Below are 7,236 nucleotides of genomic sequence, written 5' to 3' on the forward strand. Positions count from 1 at the left end.
ATCACATAACAAACCAAAATCTCTGGGACATAGCAAAAGCAGCCCTAAGAGGGAGGTTCATAGCCTACTTCAAAAAAGAAGAAAAATTAATAATAAACTATTAAACTCTACAACTTAAAGAATTAGAAAGAGAACAACAATAAATGCCCAGAGTAAGTAGAAGGAAGAAAATAATAAAGATTAGTGCAGAAATAAATGACATATAGGCTAAAAAACAATAATCAATGAAAACAAGAGCTATTTTGTTGAAAGATAAACAAGATTGATAAACAGCTTGATTCATCAAGAAACAAAGAGAAAGAGCCCAAATAAATAAAATCAGAAATAAAAGAGGAAAAGTAACAACTGACACTGCAGAAATAGAAAGGATTGTAAGAAAATACTATGAACAACTATATGCCATCAAACTGGACAACCTGGGTGAAATGATCAAATTCCTAAAAAACTACAATCTTCAAAAACTGAATCAGGAAGAATCAGAAAAACTGAATAGAACAATAACATCTGATAAAATAGAAGTAGCAATAAAAAAAACTCCCAGCAAACAAAAGCTCTAGTCTGGATGGCTTCACAGGGGAGTTTTACCAAACTTTTAAGAACAATTATTACCTATCCTCCTCACAGTATTCCCAAAAATATAAGGGGAAAGAACTCTTCCAACCTGTTTTTATGAGGCCAGCATTATCCTAATTCCAAAACCAGATAAAGACACTACAAAGAAAGAGAATTACAGGCCAATATCCCTGATGAACATATATGCTAAAGTCTTCAACAAAATATTAGCAAATAGGATCCAGAAATATATTTTAAAAATCATACACCATGACCAAGTGATATTTATTCCAGGGAAGCAAGGTTGGTGCAGTATTAGCAAATTAATAAACATGATACATCACATAAACAAATTGAAAGACAAAAATCACATATCCTAAAAATAGAGTCAGAAAAAGCATTAGACAAAATCAACACCATTTTTTGATAAAAACTCTCAGCAAAATGGAAATAGAGGGATCATATCTCACCATAATAAAGTCCATATATGACAAACCTACAGCCAACCTCATACTCAATGGGAAAAAGCTAAAAGCATTTTCCCTAAGAACAGAAACAAGACAGGGATGTCCGCTTTCAACACTCTTACTCAGCATAGTACTGGAAGTCCTAGCCACTATGATCAGACAAGAAGAAATCACTGGCATCCAAATTGGGAAGGAGGAAGTAAAACTCTCATTATTCACAGATGACATGATATTGTACATAGAAAACCCTAAAGACTCCACCAAAAACTACTAGATTTAATAAAGGAATTTGTCAATGTAGCAGGATACAAAATTAACACCCAGAAATCTACAGCACTTTTATACACCAATAATGAACTCTCAGAAAGAGAAATTAAAGAACCCATTTACCACTGCAACAACAACAACAAAACGTAAGATATTTAGGAATAAACTTAACCAAGGAGGTAAAAGACTTGTACTCAGAAAACTACTGGAAGTTGAAAAAACAAGATAGAGGAAGATATAAATGAGGGGAAGATTATACCATGTTCATGGTTTGGTAGTATCAACATCATTAAAATGTCCACATTACCCAAAGCAATCTACAGATTCAATGCAGACCCTACTAAAATACCAACAGCATATCTCACAGATCTACAACAAATACTCCAAAAATTTATATGGAACCAAAAATGACCCTGAATAGTGTTAACGAAAAAAAACCATTGAAACCTGTAAAGAATTTTGTGAGTTTATTTGAGCCAAATTGTCGACATATGCCGGGAAGCAGAACCTCAATGAATTGAGATAATGCTCCGGAGAATGCAGGGTTACATCTATATTTATACCTTGAAATCAAAGAAAAGGGACGTAGGTGAGTTACATGAAATCCATTGGTGACAGATTAGGGAGGTGGGACAAAGCAAAGCGGGGAAACCTCTGGGATTGGGTGAAAAGTGAAATGATGGACATGTGCTTCTCTTACAGAGATAGATACAGGATACTTTAACGTAATTAACAGTTGACAATTAACTTGATAACAATAACAATGAAGGAATGTCCCGGTGCCATTTGTTGTGCCCTGAGGGGTCCGGGGTAAAAAGGAAGTTACAAGTTACCCAGACATCTCACAGATATGTTATCTTAGAGGCAAAAAGGCAAATGGGCTCAGGAAAGAAGATCTAAGTTGATCTTTGTCAGGGAAGATATCGGACTAGGACATGACTGCCCACTATAACCTGTTTGTAGTTAAATATTTAATTTTCAAACCATCCTTTGTGGTTATTTCAGGTCTCTGAGTTTGCAAGACGGCCACGCAGGCCTCCCCTGAGCTTGTCAGGTTAGCGTGTGGCTCCTTTCTTTCACACATTCCCCTTTTGGTCATAAATCGATCCAAAGGATGCATTGATGACCAACCTTTTGGTTGGATAATGGAATCCCACGTTGCTAGGAAGGCTCATTCCTAGGATGTCTCAGTGTCAGCATGTCTCGCTGAACAGGTGGACCACTGGGGATGGGGGCGAGACCATAACCTTAGATGGCATTTAAGGTCGAATTACATTTTTTTAAAAAGGCAGGTAAATGGGAGGCAGTCAGATCCTATATGTCCTTGTTAAAAGTATTCTGGATCATTTCTAATTTTTGAGCCACCATGATCCGAGTCTTTTTGCTGTTTGTCTTACGTTTTGCTTTTCTGCATCTAATATAACATTTACATATTATGGACAAAAGTAACAATAGTAAACCAATAACAGTGATTAGGAACAGAAAATGTCTAATATTAGACAAGGAAAAGTCTAAGGGGAACAAGCATCCCAGCCAACCGAAAAACCCTTTACATGTATTATCATAATTTTTTATTAAGCTAATTATATGTTTTCCTCCTTCATCCACCGTCATTTGTACTTTATGATATGTTTGGCCAGATGAATTAAGACTCTCTACTATTTCATCATCTAGAAGTTCTAATTTTTCTTCTGGCCAATTAGTTTCCATAGAAATGACTTCATGGGGAGGATTAAGTTCAATTTCCCAATAAATTGGTTTTTCAGTATCAATATTATCATAGGTTTTATGAACCTCAGGCAAAGTTATTTTGCCTATAATTTCAGTATTACACCATATTCCAGTATTATTTAAAGTAAACGTGGTGTTATTACAGTAAAAATCACTTATTATAACAGAAGAGTTTTTTAACCCTTCCCAGCAAAAACGCCCCTTTCCCATATACCATATGTTGTTATTCATGGGGGTAGATACAATAGGCCAGGACTGGGTGAATTCAGTATTCCATATGGATTGGGGGCATAACCATTCACCTTTCCGACTTTCACAATCAGACAGTGAGATGGGTTCCCATTGTTTATTATTTTTAAATATGGCCCATCTACTTCCCATTGGAAGTATTCTAGTATTATTGAGGATGGTCCCTATGCCAGCCAGTTGAACTACTGGGAATTTAAGCCTAGGATTTAACCGAGGCACCTGGGCTTTTAAGACACAACGTCGTAGATCGCATTTCCCATCCAAAATTTTCCAAATTCCTGGGGAACCATATGAGTCCCATAAGTGTCTGGCCTGGGCTTCTGCAGCCATTATAGTTGGCCATTGTTTCATAGCCACTTCAGATTCCATTTGCATTAACATAGACAATAGGCCCTGTTGAGTTAAGGCACAGGCACGTTCCCATTGTTGGGTTTGTGCATGAGTTTTTAGAGTCTGTCGAGTCTGTTCTATCCATGAAACTAAGGCTTTATTGTCTTTCCATGCTGCTTCCCATCCTTTTCCTTCTTCCTGAAACAGCATTCCCTCTATATGACCTATTTGAGATAAAGAATCTTTTTCTAATGAATGACGTTCTTCATTAGCTGCAAGTTCAGCTTGTCCCAGGATACCAAGGCCAGCCCCTACTCCTCCAAGTATTCCCCTTTTTCTTCTTTTAGGGGGCCAATGTTGTTGGATCCACCAGGAATGTTGTTGCCATTGGGTAGCTATGGCTTGGGAGCAGTTATGGTATACTGAGTGGATCCAAAAATGTTGAGTTTCCCATGCCATAGTTAAATGGGTGGAGGTGACCCCCAAATGAGCTAGAGTTTGAGTATTCCATAGGGCTTTCCACAAGCGTCCAGGACGCAAGGATGGTGGGGTAGTTACAGACATATCTACCCACCAAGTAATGCCAATAATTTCTGAAATAGGGACCCATCGATTTCTTTCTTGCTTCACAGACATCCAGCCACAAGAACATGGCTGGTGAGTCTGAGGACAAGATATGCTATGACAGATAGGACAGGCTGCTGCCAGCCTTTTGCCATCATATCCAGGTGTTTTTCTTAGCTTTTCATCATCCATCTCTATAGCTATACAATATTCATCCAGGTTAGATCCATATATAATTCTACCAGTGGAATTATCAGGGAGGTGTTCTTGGAGGTATTTGCTTAAGGTGGGTCCTTTATAGTAGATATAGCCAGAAAAATATGTACCAAAGCTTATATTGATAGTAGGAGAAGACCAATGTGTGGCCAATAAAGCATTAATTTCACGATCATACCTGATAATCAGAACATCATTGTATACTAGGTGGGAAAGATTAGCAGGCATCCAAGTTAAATTTTTCATATCTAATAAGGGAGGAGGTCTGGGGAGGCAGATATTGTTTCCACTAGGGAACCATAAGGAGGATAATAATAATATGAAAATCATTTTATATACATTCAATCAATAACAATCAGATGGTATAAAACAAGGTTCAAGCAGTATCAGTTTGTGATCATACAGGCCTTGTTGATGTCATCTTGGGATAGCTGTCTGCCTCTGTGGTCGGCGACTTCTCGTCCTCGAAAGGTCTCAGCTGTTCCTTGTCCTTGAAAAGTCTTTGATCTCCGCTGCAGACGGAGATGGGTGTCAGAGATGGGAGTAGACGTCCATTCACAGTCAGGTGCCTTTTTTAAATGAGAAATGTGAATCCATGAGCTAACTCCTTTAAGTTTAGCTGCACATGGGTTAGTTAGTAATACCTGGTAAGGTCCTTTCCAACGAGGTTGGAGAGAATCTTTTATTTGGTGTCTTTTCCAATACACCAAATCTCCTGGTTGTAAGCCGTGATCTTTGAAATCTTCGTCTCCCGGGAGCGCACTGTGAAATGAATCTGTTACCAATTTATCAATTTCTTTAAGTTGGTTAATAAGCCCTTGACAATAATGTAAAATGTCTCCTTTTAGTAAAGTTGGTTCATATGCCCCTTCATCCAGATGCATAGGGTGAACAGTGACTATTTCATAAGGAGAAAGCTTATGTTTACCAAAAGGAGTAGATCTCAGGTTGAGGAGTACTATGGGGAGAGCTTTTGTCCAGGGGAGATTAAAGGCTTCTGAAATTTTGGCTAGTTGAGTTTTGATTATACCGTTGGTACGTTCCACCAGTCCAGAAGACTGGGGGTGATAGGCACAATGGAAATGCTGTAGTATAGGCCAAATGTTACAGATGGATTTTATTATTTGCCCAGTGAAATGAGTCCCTCGGTCACTATGCAACTCAGAGGGAATTCCCCAATTAGGAATAATTTTTTCTAGTAACAGTTTACCAACTGTTAAGGCTGTTGCTCTCCTGCAAGGAAATGCCTCAACCCAGTGAGAAAACATACAAATCATGACCAATATATATTTGTAACCTTGAAATGATGGCATTTGGATAAAATCCAATTGCCATATTTCAAATGGGCCCAAAGGAAGTGGGAAATGTCCTTGGGATCCATGGAGTGGTTTTCCTGGGTTATATTTTGGACAGATAGAGCATTTGCTGTACACTTTATGAGCTACTGTAGGAGAAGGTTTCCAGTAATATTGTTTACTCCAAGAAATCATCTTTTCAGGACCCCAATGCGTTAGCTCATGTACATGATGAAGTACAGGTAGTTGGGCCCCTACAGGTAAAATAGGTTTCTGATTGGGTCCAAGCCATATCTGTCTGTCTAGGTCAAAAGTTCCCCCTTTTTGTTGCCATATTCTCTTTTCGTCTTCTGTGGCTGTGTGTTGAAACTGTAAAAGATAATCTTTTATTGATTTAATAGGAAGTAAAGAACATTCTCGGGTCTGGATAACTTGACTGTTCAATGCTGCCTGCTTAGCTGCAGCATCAGCAAAATGATTACCTTTTGCTTCCATGGTGGTGGCTTTAGAATGCCCTGGAATTTTTATAATTGCCAATTGTTTTGGTTGCTGTATGGCATCTAAAAGTTCTGCAACCAGTTTTCCATTTTTTATGGGCTGCCCAGAGGAAGTTAAGAAGCCTCGCTGCTTCCATAACATTCCAAAGTCATGAGCTACCCCAAATGCATAGCGACTATCAGTGTAGAGATTGGCTACCTGACCTTTGGCCAATTGACAAGCCCGAGTCAAAGCAATGAGTTCAGCTTGCTGGGCGGATCTGATTCCAGGCAGATAAGAACTTTCAATTATATCCACCATGGAAGTTATAGCATATCCAGCTCGGAAATGTCCTTGTTCATTCTTTAGATAGGATCCATCTGTGAACCAAATTAAGTCAGCATTATCAATAGGAGTTTCCTGTAAATCATTCCTAGGAGCAAGAAGGTGGTCAGTAAGTAAAACACAATTGTGGGTGTCTCCATCCTGTAAAGAGGGTAACAACGTGGCAGGGTTAAGGCGATTACACCGAGTTAAAGTAATATTAGGTGCAGAGAGCAGGAGTACTTCATAAGAAGCCAGTCGACTGACAGAGAAGTGTTGAGTGTGATGAGAGTTCAGCAAGGATTCAACAGAATGAGGAACATATATAGTTAAAGGGGAGCCCATGACTATCTCTTCTGTCTGTTTACATAACAAGGCTGTAGCTGAGATGGCCCTCATGCAAGGAGGGAGCCCTTTTGCCACTGAATCTAGTTGCTGACTCTAATACCCTATAGGTCTATGGTGGTCTCCGTGTTTCTGAGTTAGAACTCCTAAAGCATTGCCCTTACTTTCATATGTGAAAAGGAAGAAAGGAAGTTTATAGTTTGGATGCCCCAAAGCAGGAGCTTTAGACAGTACTTCCTTTAGAGTCTCAACAGCTTGTTTCCCTTCAGGGTTCCACTGAATTGGATCAGGTGTATCTGACTTTAACAGGGCATAGAGAGGCTGGGCTATCAATGAAAAGCTTGGAACCCAATTTCTACAATATCCGGTCAAGCCCAGGAATCCTCTAAGCTGCTTTTTTGTTTTTGGAAGAGGGAAAG

This window comes from Eptesicus fuscus, chromosome 3 (assembly GCF_027574615.1).
Source record: "Eptesicus fuscus isolate TK198812 chromosome 3, DD_ASM_mEF_20220401, whole genome shotgun sequence".
NCBI classification, from domain to species: domain Eukaryota; kingdom Metazoa; phylum Chordata; class Mammalia; order Chiroptera; family Vespertilionidae; genus Eptesicus; species Eptesicus fuscus.